Below are 17,504 nucleotides of genomic sequence, written 5' to 3' on the forward strand. Positions count from 1 at the left end.
CAAGAGGAGGTATGTTATACTCCAAAAGAACTATGTGAGTTTTCCAATTTATGTAGGCAGAAATCAGGGGAATATGTGTGGCAATGGATTTTAAGGGTGTGGGATAATGGTGGGAGGAATATAAAGCTGGATCAGGCTGAACTTATTGATATGGGCTCACTAAGCAGAGATTCTGCATTCAATGTTATAGCTCACGGAGTTAGAAAAGGCATTAAGAATTTGTTTGGATGGTTGGCTGTAATATGGATCAAAAGGTGGTCGACATTACCTGAGGTTGAAATGCCAGAACTGCCCAGGTATAATGTAGATGAGGGGATCCAGAGGCTTAGAAAGATTGGAATGTTAAAGTGGATTTATCATGCAAAGCCTGCTCTTACACCCCAGGAATGTCCAGAGGATGCACCTCTTATCAGAACTATGAGAAATAAATTTGTGAGACTAGCACCATCATCCCTGAAGAGCTCTGTAGTTGCACTTCTGTGTAGGTCAGATATTACTGTGGGAACTGCTGTCACTGAGCTGGAATCCTTAAACACAATGGGAATAACCGGTCCCGAGTTGGCAGAAGCCAGGTGGCAGCACTTAATTGCCAAATTCGAGGTGGACGTGGCTATCATAATAGACAGCAGACTCAAAGCAGAGGTCAAAATAATCTGACTCGCAGAGACTTGTGGCATTGGCTGGTAGATCATGGGGTACCTAGAAGTACAATAAAATTTAGTCTACTAAATTCTTGTTTGAGTTGTATAAACGAAAGCATTCTAGATCAAGTGAACAGAAGTCTAATTTGAAATACAAAAACAGAGTCATGGCCCCTTAATCAATTTCCAGACTTGAGACAGTTTACATACCAAGAGCCCCATGAATGAGGGGGAAGCCAGGTTCCTTTGGGGGAGGAACCTGTTACACTGCCAAAAATTTATACTGTTAATCTTCCTCCAAGCCTTCCCCCAAATCGACGGCCTTTTACCAGGGTAACTGTGCATTGGGGAAAAGGAAATGATCAGATATTTCAGGGATTATTAGATACTGGTTCAGAAAAGAAATCTATTCCAGGGGACCCAAAACATCACTGTGGTCCACCAGTCAGAGTGGAGGCTTATGGAGGTCAGGTGATCAATGGAATTTTAGCTCAGATCCATCTCACAGTGGGTCCAATTGGCCCCCAAGCCCATTCTGTAGTTATTTTCCCAGTTCCAGAATGCATAATTGGATTAGACATATTGAGCAACTAGCAGAATCCCCACATTGGCTCTCTAACTCATGGAGTAAGGGCTATTATGGTAGAAAAGGCCAAGGGGAAGTCACTAGAACTGCCCTTTCCTAGCAAAATAGTAAATCAGAAGCAATACCAGATTCCTGGAGGGATTGCAGAGATTACTGTCACTCTTAAGAACTTGAAGGATGCAGGGGTGGTAATTCCAATCACATCCCATTCAACTCTCCTATTTGGCCTGTGCAGAAAACAGATGGGTCTTGGAGGCTGACAGTGGATTATTGTAAGCTCAACCAGGTGGTAACTCCAAAATTGCAGCTGCCATTCCAAATGTGATATCATTGCTTGAGCAAATTAAGGTAGCCCCTGGTACCTGGTATGCATCTACTGATCTGGAAAATGTGTTTTTCTCAATAGCTATTAGTAAGGACCACCAGAAATAGTTTGCTTTCAGCTGGCAAGGTCAGCAATATACTTTCACTGTCCTACCTCAGGGGTATATCATCTCTTCAACCCTATGTCATAATCTTGTCCGTAGGAACCTTGATCGTTTCTCCCTCCCACAAAACATCACACTGGTCCATTATAATGATGATATCATGTTGATTGGACCTAGTGAGCAAGAGGTAGCAACTACTCTAGATTTATTGGTAAGGTATTTGCATGTCAGAGGATGGGAGATAAATCCAACAAAAACACAGGGGCCTTCAACCTCAGTGAAATTTCTGGGTATCCAGTGGTGTGGGGCCTGTCAAGATACCCCTTCTAAGGTGAAGGTTAAGTTGTTGCATCTGGCCCCTCCTACAACCAAAAAAGAGGCACAACACCTAGTTGGTCTCTTTGGATTTTGGCAACAACATATTCCTCATTTGGGTGTGCTACTGTGGCCCATTTATCAAGTGACCAGAAAAGCTGTTAATTTTGAGTGGGGACCTGAATAAGAGGAAGCTCTGTGACAGGTCCAGGCTGCTATACAAGCTGCTCTGCCACTTGGACCATATGATCCAACAGAGTCAAAGGTGCTGGAAGTGTCAGTGGCACATAGACATGCTGCTTAGAAACTTTGGCAGGCCCCTATAGGAGAACTGCAACACAGACCCTTAGAATTTTGGAGCAAAGCCTTACATCTGCTGCAGATAAGCTATTCTCCTATTGATAAACAGCTTTTGGCCTGTTACTGGGTCTTAGTGGAGACCGCATGCTTAATGTTGGGCCACCAAGTTACCATGAGACCTGAATTGCTTATCATGAGCTGGGTGTTGTCTGACCCCTGCCAAGCCATAAAGTTGGGTGTGCACAGAAGCACTCCATCATAAAATGGAAATGGTATATACGAGATAGGGCCAGAGCAGGTCCTGAAGGCACAAGTAAGTTACATGAGGAAGTGGCCCAAATGCCCATGGTCTCCACTCCTGCCACATTACCTTCTCTTTCCCAGACCAGAGCTATGGCCTCTTGGGGGGTTCCTTACGGTGAATTGACTGAGGAAGAGAAAACTCAGACCTGGTTTACAGATGGTTCGGCACGATATTCAGGTACCACCTGAAAGTGGACAGCTGTAGCACTCCAACCCCATTCTGGGGTGTCCCTGAAGGACAGTGGAGAGGGAAAATCCTCCCAGTGGGCAGAACTTCGAGCAGAGCACCTGGTTGTTCATTTTGCTTGGAAGAACTGGCCAGATGTGCATTTGTACACTGGCTCGTGGGCTGTTGCTAATGGTTTGGCTGGATGGTCAGGGACTTGGAAAGACCATAATTGGAAAACTGGTGACAAAGAGGCCTGGGGAAGAGGTATGTGGATAGACCTTTCTGAGTTGGTTAAAAACATGAAGCTATTTCTGTTCCTTGTGCACCAGAGGGTGACTTCAGCAGAGGAAGATTTTAATAAACAAGTGGATAAGATGACCTGTTATGTGGATACCAATCAGCCTCTTTCCCCAGCAACTCCTGTCATTGCCCAATGGGCTCATGAACAAAGTGGTTGTGGTGGTAGGGATGGATGTTATGCATGGGCTCAGAAACATGGACTTCCACTCATCAAGGCTGACCTGGCTACAGCCACTACTGAGTGCCCAATCTGCCAGCAGCAGAGACCAACACTCAGCCCCCGATATAGTACCATTCCCCAACGTGTTCAGCTGGCTACATGGAGGCAAGTTGATTACACTGGACCACTCCCTTCATGGAAGGGGCAGTGATTTGTTCTAACTGGAACAGACACGTACTCTGGATATGGGTTTACTTTCCCTGCATGCAATGCTTCTGCCAAAACTACCATCCATGAACTTACAGAATGGCTTATCCATCATCATGGTATTCCACCATGCTTTGCTTCTGAAAAGGAGCATGCTTCACAGAAAATGAAGTGTGGGAATGGCCACATGCTCATGGAATTCTCTGGTCTTATCATGTCCCCCATCATCCAGAAGTGGCTGGATTGATAGAATGGTGGAATGGCATTTTGAAAACTCAATTATAATGCCAACTAGGTGGCAATACCTTGCAAGACTTGAGTAATGTCCTCCAGGAAGCTGTCTATGCTCTGAATCAGCGTCCACTGAATGGTGCTGTTTCTCCCATACCCAGGATTCATGGGTCTAGGAAATGGGAGTGGCACCACTCACTATTACCCCTAGCAATTCACTAGGAACTTTTTTGCCTCCTGTCCCTGCAACCTTGAGCTCTGCTAGTCTACAGGTTTTAGTTCCAAAAGGGGGAGTGCTTCCACCAGGAGAAACAACAATGATTCCTTTGAACTGGAATCTAAGACTGCCACCTGGTCACTTTGGGCTACTCATGCCCCTGGGTCAACAAGCCAAGAAGGTGATTATGTTACTGGCTGGGGTGATTGACCCTGACTATCAGGGAGAAATAGGACTGCAACTACACAATGGAGGTAAAGAAAAGTTTTCCTGGAATATAGGAGATCCCGTAGGGCATCTTTTAGTACTACCATGCCCTGTGATTAAAATCAATGGAAAACTGCAACAACCCAATCCAGGCAGGATTATCTACGGCTCTGAAACTTCAAGAATGAAGGTTTGGGTCACTCGGCCAGGCAAAGAACCACAGACAGTTGAAGTGCTTGCTGAGAGTAAAGGGAACATGGAATGGGTAGTGGAAGAAGGTAGTGATAAATATGAACTACAACCACGTGATCAGTTACAGAAATGAGGACTGTAATGCTGTTTAGTTCATGTTATAGTATCTCAGTTACAAGATATCAAGTTTAAGAATGAATATTACCCAAGGACTTGCACCCTATACTGGGGAGATATAATGTGTTTCTGGTTGTATGTTAGACAGTTGAGTATTGTTAGGTGAGAAAAAGAAATGTCTTTTATTGTTTTCTATTTAGAGATTAAGTATGGTTAAAGCTGTTGTGTATAGCTGCCAAGTTGACAAGGGGTGGACTGTCATGGTCAGATTCATATGTCAACTTGGACAGGTAGTGGTGCCTGTTTGTCTGGTTGGGCAAGTGCTGGTCTGTCTGTTGCTATGAGGACATTTCATAGAATTAAATCATGATCACATTGGCTGCATCCACAGCTGATTGCACTTGTAATTAGTCAAGGGGAGTGTCTTCTGTAATGAGTGAGGCTTAATCTAATCACTGGACAGCTTTTAAGGAGCATTCAGAATAGATACTCTCTCTTCCTACTTTGGCTGGTGAGCTTCTCCTATGGAGTTTGTCCAGACCCTCCATCAGAGTCATCGGCTTCACAGCCTGCCCTACAGATTTTGGACTATATGCTCCCATGGTTGTATGAGATACTTTAATAAATTTTATATTTACAGATATTTCCTGTTGTTTCTGTTTCTCTAGAGAGCTCTAGCTAATACAGTCCTCTTGAGGGACTGGGAAAAAAGGTGGAAATATTAAACTTCCCCAGGTGGGGAAATACCTGAAATTCTCACAAGCATTGGAGAATGCCTATTTGATGGGCCAGGTCCTCAATCTTGGGGACTGCTCTTATGAACTTATTCCTGCAAAGGTGAAGCTAAGCTTACTTATGATTATCCCTACAAATCACCTCCAGAGAATCTCTTTTGTTTCTCAAATGTGGCCTCTCTCTCTAAGCCAACCCAGCAGGTGAACTCACTGCCCTTCCCCCTACATAGGATATGACTCCCAGGTGTGTAAATCTCCCTGGCAATGTGGAACATGACTCCTGGGGCTGAACCTGGCCCTGGCATTGTGGGAATGAGAACACCTTCTTGACCAAAAGGGGGGAAAGATTGAAACAAAATAAAGTTTCGGTGGCTGAGCAATTTCAAATAGAGTTGAGAGATCACTCTGGAGGTTATTCTTATACAGTATATAGATATTCTTTTTCTTTTTTGGGGGTGGGTGGGTAGGTATTAGAGTAGCCAGAGGGCAATACTTGAAATTGTTGAACTGTAATCCGGTAGCTTTGATTGCTGAAGATGTTTGGATAACTATATAGCTTTTAAGGTGTGACCATGTGTTTGTGATAACCTTTTGACTGATATTTCCTTTATCCGGTGTATGAACAGATGAGTAAGGAAAAAAAAAAAAGACAAAAAATAAATGAATAATAAGGGGTGAGGGAGTGTGATATGTTTTAGATTTTTTTTTTTTACTTTTATTTTTATTTTTTTGAGCAATAAAAATATTCAAAAATTGTTATGATGAATGCACAGCTATATGATCATACACTGAACCACTTATTGTACAATTTGGATGATTATATGGTATATGAATATATAATATATCTCAATAGAATTGCATTAAAAATGAGGGAGAATAAAAATAAATGCAAAAAATAAATTCATTAAGGGGGAGAAAAGAGGTATGGGATGTTTTGGATTTTTTTTTAATTTGTATTTTTTGGAGTAACGAAATGTTCTAAAATTGATTACGGTGATGAATGCACAACTATATGATGATACTGTGAGACCTTGATTGTATATTTTAGATGATTACATGGTATGTGAATATATCTCAATAAAATTGCATTTTTAAAATGAGGGAAAGATTAAGATATTTCCACATAAACAAAAGTTGAGGGAGTTCATCACCACTACATTTGCAGTACAATAAATACTAAAGTTGCAAGGACATTAGACAATAGATCAATGCCATTGAAGAAATAAATATCTCTGGTAAAGTTATGACCTGGGTCAATATATATGCCAGTACTATTGTATTTTTGGTTTATAACTACAGTTTTTACTTTCTACAGAATCTAAAAGGCAAATGCATAAAATGTAATGATAAAGCAATTGTTTTGGACTCATAATATATAAATATGTCATTTGTGACAAGAACTACATAAAAGTAGGGGAATAGAGAGCTATAGGAATGTAGCTTGTGTATGCTTTTGAAGTTTTTTTGGTATCAAACCAAATGAGATTATTAAAGATTGAGGATGTCAAATGTAAGTCCCATGGTAACCATGAAGAAAATACGTGAAAAATAAGCACTGGAGGAAATCAAAAGGGATTCTATAGACTTCACTAAAAAAAATCAACTACAATTTTAAAAAAGGCAGTAATAGAAGGGACAAAAAATCTATACAACTTAAAATTCAGAGTAAAGTGGTAAAAGAAATTCCTGCATTATCAGTAGTCACTTTAAATATAAATGAGTTTAACTCTCTAGGAAAAAAGCAGAGGTTGGCAGAATGGATAAAGAAGCACAACCCAGCTATATGATGAGACTCACCTGAAAGTCAAAGACACCAATAAGTTGAAAATGAAGGATGGATAAATATTCCATGCAAATAATAATGAAAACAGCACAGGAATGGCTATGTAACTATCAGACAAAATGTACTTTTAGTAAAAAAAAAAAGGTTGGGCGGGCCACGGTGGTTCAGCAGGCAAGAATGCTCGCCTGCCATGCCAGAGGACCCAAGTTCGATTCCTGATGCCTGCCCATGTTAAAAAAAAAAAAAAAAAAAAAGTCATAAGGGAAAAAAAGCCCAGTAACATATGCTGATAAAAAGGTCAATTTATCAAGAAAACATTATTATAAACATGTGTTCAACAAACAGAGCACCAAAATGCATGAAGCAGACATTGATACATTTGAAAGAAGAAATAAATCATTCTACACTATTAGTAGGAGACTTCAATATATCACATTCAACAATGGACAGAACATCTAGACAGAAGATCAGTGAGGAAGTAGAGGATTTGAACAAAATTATAAACCAACTGGATCTAAAATACATATATAGAACACTTCATCCAGCAACAGCAAAGTACATATTATTTTCAAATTCACACGAATATTCTCTAGGGTAGACCATCTGTTAAGTCACAAAACATATCTCAATAAATTTACATGGCTTGTAGTCATAGAAAGTATCTTCTCTAACCACAATGGAATGAAGCTAGAAACCAATGACAGAGGGAGAAAATTCATAAATATGTGGAAATTAAATGATACATTCAAACAACAAATGGGTCAAAGAAGAAATTGCAAGCGACATTTGAAAGTATCTTGAGATGAATGAAAACAAGAATACAACATACAAAAATGTACAGGATACAGGCAGTTCTGGAAGGGAAATTTGTAGCTCTAAATGCTTAGTTTGAAAAAGAAGAAAGACCTCAAAATTAGTAACCTAATCTTTCACCAGAAGGAACTAGAAAAAGAAGAGTAAACCACATGAGACAATCTATGAAAACCAAAAGTTGATGCTTTGAAAAGATCGATAAATTTGTTAAAACTTTAGGTAGCTTGAGAAAGAAAAAAAAAAAAGAGAGAAGCCACAAATAATGCAAATCAAAAATGAAAGGAGGGACGGTACAACCAACCCACAGGAAAAAAAAAAAAGGATACAGGCATAAGTCATTATATTGCATTTCACATTGTTGTGCTTCACAGATGTTGTGTTTTTAACAAATTCAAATTTTGAGGTAACACTGCATCAGACTAGTCTATTGGCATCACTTTTCGCACAGCATGTGCTCACTACATTTTCCTGTGTCATATTATAATTAAGGTCTGTACACTTTTTTAGACATGATGATATTGCATCTTAGACTACAGACTAGTGTAGACATAACTTTTATATGCACTGGGAAAGAAAAAAAATTGTGACTCACTTTATTGCGTTATTTCCTTTATTGCAGTGGTCTGGAACTGAAACTGCGACATCTCCAAGATATGCCTGCATAAGAGAATATTTGAAGAATTTACATGCCAACAAATTAAACAACCTCAAAGAAACTGAAAAATTCCAAGGAACACATAAATTGTCAACTCTGAGTCAATAAAAAATAAAAATATGAACAGATCCATAACAAGAGATATTGAATTAGTAATAAAAAACTTCTCAATAAAGAAAAATCTAGGACCAGATGACTTCACTGGTGAATTTTACGAACATTCAAAGAAAAATTAATATCAATTATTCTCAAACTCTTCCAAAAAAGTTAAGCGAAGGGAAAACTTACTAATTCATTTTATGAAGACCCCAACACCCTACTGCCAAAGCCATATCAATAAAGAAAGAGAAATAAGGGGAGAAATTGACAGACTAATATCCCTTATGAATATAAATGCAAAAATCCTCAACTAAATGCTAAAAACTGAATCCAACTGCACATCAAAAGGATTATGCATCGTGATAAAGTGGGATTTATCCCAGGAAAGCAAGGGTGGCTCAACATAAGAAAATCAATCAATTATAACACATCACATTAAAAGAATGAAAGAAAAAAACACATGATCATCTCAAAAGATGCAGAAAAGGTATTTGACAAAATCCAACACCCTTTCTTAAAAAAACACTTATAAAAAATAGGAATAGAAGGAAACCTTTTCAACATGATAATGTGCCTATATGAAAAACGACAGCTAATATCATACTCAATTTGAAGGACTGAAATCTTTTCCTCTAAGATCAGGAACAAGACAAGATTTAACACCATTGCTATTCAACATTGTACTGAAAGTGCTAGCCAGACCAATTAGGCAGGAAAAAGAAATAAAAGGCACACAAATTGGAAAGGAAGGTGTAAAACTATTCCTATTTGCAGGTGACATGATCCTATATAGAAAATCCAAACGACTGTACAAGAAAATTCTAGAGCTACCAGATGAATTCAGAAAAGTGGCAAGGTACAAGATCAATACACAAAATTAGTTGTGTTTTATACAGCAGCAAGGAACATTCTGAAAAGGAAGTCAAGAAAACATTTTCATTTACAATAATGACTAAAATAATGAAATGTCTAGGAATAAATTTAACCAAGGATGTAAAGGACTTGTACTCAGTAATGCTCAGGTACAAAGCATTACTGAAATAAATTAAAGAAGACCTAAGTAAATAGAAAGATATTCTAGTGCTCATGGCTTGGAAGATTTAATAACTTAAGATGTCAATACTTCCCAAAGCAAACTACATATTTAAGGCAATCGCAACAGTCTTCTTCACAGAAATGGAGAAGCTAAGTATAAATTCATATAAATGGCAAGGAATCTCAAATAGTCAAAAACATCTTGAAAAAGAACAAACTTGGAGGACTCACACTTCTCAATTTCAAAACTGATTACAAAGCTATAGTAATCAAAACACTGTTGTCCTGGCACAGGGACAGACATATAGACCAATGATATAGCATTGAAAATACAGAAATATGTTTATATATTTATGGCCAATTGATTTTTTAAAAATTTTTTCGCATGGGCAGGCACCGGGAATCTAACCCAGGTCTCCAGCCTGACAGGTGAGAACTCTGTCTGCTGAGCCACTGTGGCCTGCCCCCAGTTGATTTTTCTAAAAAAAAAAGATTTTATTGCAGTAATATATACACAATGAAATATTTCCCATTTAACCACTTTCAATGTTATAATTCAGTAGTGTTAATTGCATTTGCAATTTGTGCCACCATCACCAATATCCATTACCCCACTTTTTCATCCCCTCAAGTAGAAACTCTGTACATAGTAAGCAATAACTCCCTCTTTCCCTTACCTCTACACTCTCCTAGTCCCTGTTAACTGTAATCTTACTATCTGTCTCTGTAAGATTTACTTCTTCAAGGTATTTCATATAAGTGAAATTATACAGTATTTGTTATTTTGTGTCTGGCTTATTTCACTCAACATGGTATCTTCAAGGTTTATCCACGATCCATGTGGCCAACTGATTTTTGACAAATGGTGCTGGGAAAAATGTATATCCACATACAAAAGAATGAAAGTGGATCTCTACATCACACCTTATATAAAAATTAATTTGGGGATCTCAAAGACCTAAATATTAGAACAACTATAAAATATGAGATAAAAATATAGGAAAATATATTAAGGACCTTGCATTCGTGAAATAAGCCAGACACAAAAGGATGAATATTGTATGATCTGTTATATGAATAATTAGAATATGCAAATTCATAGAGTCAGAAACTAGAATACAGGTTACCAGGGTCTGGGTGAGGATAGAGAATTGGGAGTTAATGCTTAGTTGGGACAGAATTTCTGTTTGTGGTGATGGAAAAGTTTGGGTAATGGATGGTGGTAATGGTGCACAACATTGTGAATGTAATTAACACCTCTGAATTATATATCTGAAAATGGGTAAAATGGAAAACTTTAGATTGTAAATGTTACCAGAAAAAAAAGGACACGCAACCCAATTAATAATGGGCAAAGGACTTAAATAGACAGTTCTCAAAGGACATACAAATGGTCAATAAGCACATAAAAGATACTCAAAATCATTTGTTATAAGGGAAATGCAAATCAAAATCACAATAAGATACCATTTCCCATCCACTAGAATGGCTACCATTTAAAAAATGGACCTTTCTGTCTGGTGGCAGCCATTAGGTAAGCCAAGATGGGTGCTTATAAGTAAGCCAAGACGGGAGCTATGGAGGTAGAAGCAGTCCGCCCTCCCCTCTATATGGGATGTGGCTCCCAGGGTTGTAAATCTTCCTGGCAATGTGGGACAGAACTCCTGGGATGAGCAAGGACCTGACATCATGGGATTGAGAAATGCTTCTTGACCAAAAGGGGGAGGAGAGAAATGAGACAAAACAAAGTTTCAATGGCTGAGAGATTTCAGTCGAGAGTTTATCCCATACATTATTCTTATGTATTATATAGATATCCCTTTTTAGTTTTATGGTGTATTGGAGTGGCTGGAGGGAAGTACCTGAAAACTGTTGAGCTGTGTTTCAGTAGCCTTGATTCTTGAAGATGATTTTATAATGATATACCTTTTAGAATGTGATTGTGTGATTGTGAAAACCTTGTGTCTGATGCTCCTTTTATCTAGAGTATGGACATATGAATTTAAAAATATGGATAAAAAATAAATAAATAGGGCGCATGTGGTACAGTGGTAGAAAACTTGCCTTCCATGTGGGAGGCCTGGATTCAATTTCCGGACCATGCACCCCCCCAAAAAATAAACAAATAAATGATGGGGAGGTGGATAAGGGGTAAAATAAATTGGTAGATTGAAATACTAGTGGTCAATGGGAGGGAGGGGTAAAGGGTATGAGATGTATGACTTTTTTTTTTAATTTCTTTTTCTGGAGTGATGCAAATGTTCTAAAAATGACCATGGTGATGAATACACAACTATGTGATGATATTGTGAGCCACTGATTGTACACCGTGTATGGACTGTATCTGAGTGAAGGTTTGTCAATAAAAATAAAAGGAAGAAGCAGTCCAGTGTGATGCAGTTTCTTCTGAGGGTCTGCTGTTTGTGGTACTACAAGTTCTCTGTGCTCCACAGGGTCCCACCTGGATGGATAAAGTGAGCAGACTTGGATACAAGGCCAAGCAACATTATGTCATCTATAGGATTCGAGTGCACCATGTTGTCCATAAATGCATGATTTTTAAGGATGCAACATATGGCAAGCCTTTTCATCAGGGTGTAACTGGCTGAAATTTGCTCAAAGCCTTAAGTCTGTTGCTGAGGACCAAGTTGGACACCTCTGGGGGGTGGGGGTGCTGAAAGTCATGAATTCTTACTGGGTTGATGAAGACTCCACATACACATTCTTTGAGGTTATCCTTATTGATGCATTCCATAAAATCAGAAGAAATCCTGACACCCAATGGATCACCAAGCCATACCACAAGCACAGGGAGATGTGTGGGCTGATGTCTCCAGGCCGCAAGAACCATAGCCTTGGAAAAGGCCACAAATTCTACCATACTATTTGTGGTTCTTGCCATGCAGCTTGGAGAAGGCACAATACTCTCTGTTCTAGTTTGCTAGCTGCCAGAATACAACACACCAGAGATGGATTGGCTTTCAATAAAAGCGGATTTATTTAGTTAATGTACAGTTCTTCAAAGGAAAGGCAGCTAACTTTCAACTGAGGTTCTTTCTTATGTGGGAAGGCACAGGGTGATCTCTGCTGGCCTGATCTCCAGGTCTCTGGGTTCCAACAACTTTCCCCAGGGTGATTTCTTTCTGCATCTCCAAGGGCCTGGGCTGAGCTGCGAGTGCTGAAATGAGGTATGCTAAGCTGCTTGGGCTGTGCTACTGTTGTGCTGTCTCATTTAAGCACCAGCCAAGTAAATCAAACATCATTCATTGCAGCAGGCATGCCTTCTAGCGGACTGCAGGTGTAATCAGCCACAGATGAGGTTCACATGCCATTGGTTCATGTCCACAGCAATAGAACTAGGCACCTTCACCTGGCCAAGCTGGCAAATGAATCTAACTACTACAGTGTAGTTGTATTAGTTAGGGTTCTCTAGAGAAACAGAATCAACAGGAAATATTCATAAATAGAAAATTTATAAAAGTGCCTCACGTAACCGTGGGAACGTAGAGTCCAAAATCTGTAGGGCAGGCTGTGAAGCTGATGATTCCGATGAAGGGTCTGGACGAACTCCACAGGAGAGGCTCACCTGCCGAAGCAGGAAGGGAACCCATCTCTTCTGAATCCTCTTTAAAAGGCTTCCAGTGATTAGATTAAGCATCATCATTAAAGAAGACACGCCCCTTGGCTGATTATAAATAGAATCAGCTGTGGTTGTAGCTGACTGCTCATGATTTAATTCTGTGAAATGTCCTCATAGCAAAAGACAGGCCAGCACTTGCCCAACCAGACAAACAGGTACTGCTATCTGGCCAAGTTTACACATGAACTTGACCATGACACTCTCCATCTCCACTGTTACCATTAATATAAGCAATGTTTATAAAATTCATACCTAATACACAATTTAGGATAGTCGTGTCTACTTAAAAGTGTTCTTTGTTAAGCAGTTATTGTCTGGATATTGCTTCATGAATATGTATATTTTCAAAATATGAAAGTTAAATTGCAATAATGTTTGAAGATTATAAAATGATGGTGTATCTTGTTTCTAATAACATAAACAATTTTGTCTTTCCTTTATCTTATTAGGGAGTTATATGTCAGTGTTTTAAAATGCCACACTTCTTGGGCAGGCCACGGTGGCTGAGTAGGCAGAGTTTTTGCCCGCCATGCCAGAGACCCAGTTCGATTCCCAGTGCCTGCCCATGCGAAAAAAGAAAAAGCCATATTTTTTATAGATGCATAACCTGGTATTTAGAGATAAGAACAAAGCCTATCAGGTCAGGATTAAGGAATACATTGCCTGTATTTTAGAACTTCACCTACTCTTTGAGACCAAAGGAAGGAAGGTTTATTTTGTCTAGAACCTAAATTCTCAGGAGCACATAATCTAACTCAACCTGTCTGGATAGGTCATTTAAACAATCCAAACACAGGGAGCCCAGAATAAACATGAGAGCCTTCATTCCTATATGGCTTAATGTAATGCCTGGCTATATCCCAGAGTATATTAAGCAGATAATCAAGAAGTATTGGCAAAGTCCCTTGAGGGATAGGAGAAACAATATGGAACTATTAAACTTTACCACCAGGGAAACCCCAGATACTATGCTAAACATTAGGGACACCCAAATTAATAGGCCAGTCATGGATTTTTTAAAAAAAGTTTTAAACCCTTTTTTTATTGTATAGTATAACATATATACAAAGCAAAGAAATAAAAAAGCAATAGTTTTCAAAGCACTCTTCAACAAGTAGTTACAGGACAGATTCCAGAATTTGTCATGGGCTACCATACGATCCTCTCAAATTTTTCCTTCTAGCTGCTCCAGAATATAGGAAGCTAGAAGGAATAAATATATATTTTTTCATTTTTACATGTCTTTTATAAATTTTTTTTATCATCACAGTTGACGTTTTTTCCTTTGTGTGTGTGTGTGTGAAAAATAACATATATAAATAAAAGCAATAAATTTCAAAGCACAGCACCACAATTAGTTGTACAACATATTTCAGAGTTTGACATGGGTTCCAATTCCACAATTTTAGGTTGTTGCTTCTAGCTGCTGTAAAATACATGGGGGTGGGGAGTGGGGGGGGCAAGCCCTTGATCTTCAGCTTTGCTCTTGTGAAACTTATGTATATAGTGGAAAAGTTTAGCCTTACCTATAGGTATGCCTAAAGAGTCACCTCTAGAGGACCTCTTTTGTTGCTGAAATGTGGCCTCAGTCTAAGCCCAACTCTGTAAGTGAAACCATTGACCCCTCCCCCCCCCATATGTGGAACATGACATCCAGGGGTGAAAGTCTCCCTGGCAGTGTGGAAGATGACTCCCAGGGATGAGTCTGGCCCTGGTACTATGGGATCAACAATGCCATTCTGACCAAAAGGGGAAAAAGAAGTGTAACAAATAAGACATCAGTGGTTGAGAGAATTCAAATAGAGTTGAGAGGCTACTCTGGAAGTCACTCTTACACAAGCCTCAGTTAGACATTGCCACTATCATAACTTGCCAAACCCCAACCAAAACCATTCCTGCCAATCCTAAAGGGTAGCTAGGGTGCTATATAAAATTCTACAAAGGTTCCAGGCACTAGGGTAACTTTCCAGAAACCTGCAACTTCCAGATGGGTTCCCAGACCAGACAAGTCCTGAAATGCAGAGGGGCCAGCCTTTCCAGAATATCAACTAGTTCCATCCCTCTGTCATATATTATCCACAGCCCCTTCCAACATGAAAAGTTAGAATGGCCATAGCCCAAGTACCCCTAAAGAGTGAGAGAAAAATCAAAGGTGATGGTGGAGTTATACAGAGAAGTTCGGGTTTAACAAATGAGTATGAGTGTTGAATCAGTATACTGATACCTCTTTTAGTCTCCAGTACCTTAGAGCAGCTAGAAATAAAAACTTAAAATTGTGGAATTGTAACCCTACCAGATTTTTAAATCTGTTCTTGACAACTAATTGTTACAATGTACTTTGAAATTCATTGCTTTTTTGTACATGCTACTTTTCACAAAAATTAAAAAAAGAAAAGGAAGAGTATAATAGAGAGGATAGGATTTAACAAATGAATATGATTGCTGAATCAATATATTGATACTTCTTTTGGTCTCCAGTGTCTTGGAGGAGCTAGAAGAAAAAATGAAAAATTGTGGAACTGTAACCCATACCAAACTTTAAAATCTGTCAAACAACTACTTGCTAAAATGTACTTGGACTTTTTCACAACAGGTTTGCTACCAGAACATAGGTGTCATGAAAACCATTGCTATATCTTAAAACAAAATGGGAAAGGAAAAGACTCATATCAACATTGTTGCTTTTGGCCACACAGATTCAGGCAAATCCATCACAACTGGCCATCTGATCTACAAATGTGGTGGAATCGACAAAAGAACGACTGAAAAATTTGAGAAGGAAGCTGCTGAGATGGTAAAGAGGTCCTTCAAGTACGCCTGGGTCTTGGATAAACTAAAAGTTGAATGTGAGCATAGTATCACCATTGATGTCTTCCTGTGGAAATTTGAGATCAGCAAGTATTATGTGACCATCACTGATGCCCCCAGGACACAGAGACTTTATTAAAAACATGATTACAGGCACAGCTCAGGCTGACTGTCCTGTTCTGATTGTTGTTGCTGGTGTTGATGAATATAAAGCTGGTATGTTCAAGAATGGGCAGACCCGAAAGCATGCCCTTCTGGCTTACACACTGGGTGTGAAACAACTAATAGTTGGTGTTAAAATGGATTCCACTGAACCACCTTACAGTCAGAAGAGATATGAGGAAATTGTTAAGGAAGTAAGCACCTACATTAAGAATATTGGCTGCAACCCTGACAGAGTAGCATTTGTGCCAATTTCGGGTTGGAATGGTGACAACATGCTGGAGACAAGTGTTAATTCGCCTTGGTTCAAGGGATGGAATGTCACTCATAAGGATGGCAATGCCAGTGGAACCATGCTGCTTGAAGCTCTGGATTGCCTCCTGCCACCTACTTGTCCAACTGACAAGCTCTTGATTCTGCCTCTTCAGGATGTCTACAAAACTGGTGGTATTGGTAATTCACACTGTGCCTGTGGGCCAAGTGGAGACCGGTATTCTCAAACCAGGCATGGTAGACACCTTTGCTCCAATAAATGTTATAACTGAAGTCAAGTCTGTTGAAATGCACCATGACTCTCTTCCTGGGGACAATGTGGGCTTCAATGTCAAGAACATGTCTGTAAAAGATGTTCATCGTGGCAATGTGGCTGGTGACAGCAAAAATGACCCACCAATGGAAGCAGCTGGCTTCACTGCTCAGATGATTATCCTGAACCATCCCAGCCAGATCAGTGCTGGCTATGCACCTGAACTGGATTGTTACACCGCTCACATTGTTTGCAAGTTTACTGAGCCGAAGAAGATTAATCACTGTTCTGGCAAGAAGCTGGAAGATGGCTCCAAATTCCTGAAATCTGGTGATCCTGCCATCATTGATATGGTTCCTGGAAAGCCCATATGCGTTCTTACTTTCTCTGACTATCCTCCTCTGTGTCATTTTGCTTTTCATGATATGACACAGACAATTGCTGTGGGTGTCATCAAGGCAGTGGACAAGAAGGTTGCTGGAGCTGGCAAGGTCACCAAGTCTGCCCAGAAAGCTCAGAAAGCTAAATGAATATTACCCATAACACCTGCCACCCCAGTCTTAATCAGTGGTGGAAAAATGGTCTCAGAACTGTTTATCTCAATTGGCCATTTAAGTTTCATTGTAAAAGAATGATGAATGATAATGACGTATGGTAAAACCTTCAGAAGGAAAGGAACGTTTTATGGACCATTTGTTTTCGTGTGGCAGTTTTAAGTTATTGGTTTTTAAAATCAGTACTTATTAAATGGAAACAATGACCAAAAATCTGTCACAGAATTTTAAGACCTAAACAAAGTTTAATGAGAAACCTGTGTCTTCTTTTGAAAGGTCAACCTTCAACAGCTTAGGCTAAAGACTCAACCTATTTCTGGTG

The 17,504-nt window shown here is 39.3% G+C and overlaps 1 long non-coding RNA gene and 2 pseudogenes across 2 annotated transcripts in view; 2 read left to right on the forward strand and 1 right to left on the reverse strand.

The window, feature by feature from the left end:
• LOC143644459 (uncharacterized) overlaps window positions 1–17,504 on the reverse strand; it is a 69,305-nt gene that overhangs the window by 47,989 nt on the left and 3,812 nt on the right. For both annotated transcript variants that reach the window (XR_013156722.1, XR_013156723.1), the window contains exon 2: window positions 8,296–8,360. This is a non-coding gene — a long non-coding RNA (uncharacterized LOC143644459). The remainder of the gene's footprint in view (window positions 1–8,295; window positions 8,361–17,504) is intronic.
• On the forward strand, window positions 11,037–13,362 carry LOC143644457 (large ribosomal subunit protein eL15-like; annotated as a pseudogene).
• LOC143643446 (elongation factor 1-alpha 1 pseudogene) lies at window positions 15,780–17,256 on the forward strand (annotated as a pseudogene).

The sequence above is a fragment of the Tamandua tetradactyla genome, chromosome 8, assembly GCF_023851605.1.
Source record: "Tamandua tetradactyla isolate mTamTet1 chromosome 8, mTamTet1.pri, whole genome shotgun sequence".
Lineage (NCBI taxonomy): Eukaryota > Metazoa > Chordata > Mammalia > Pilosa > Myrmecophagidae > Tamandua > Tamandua tetradactyla.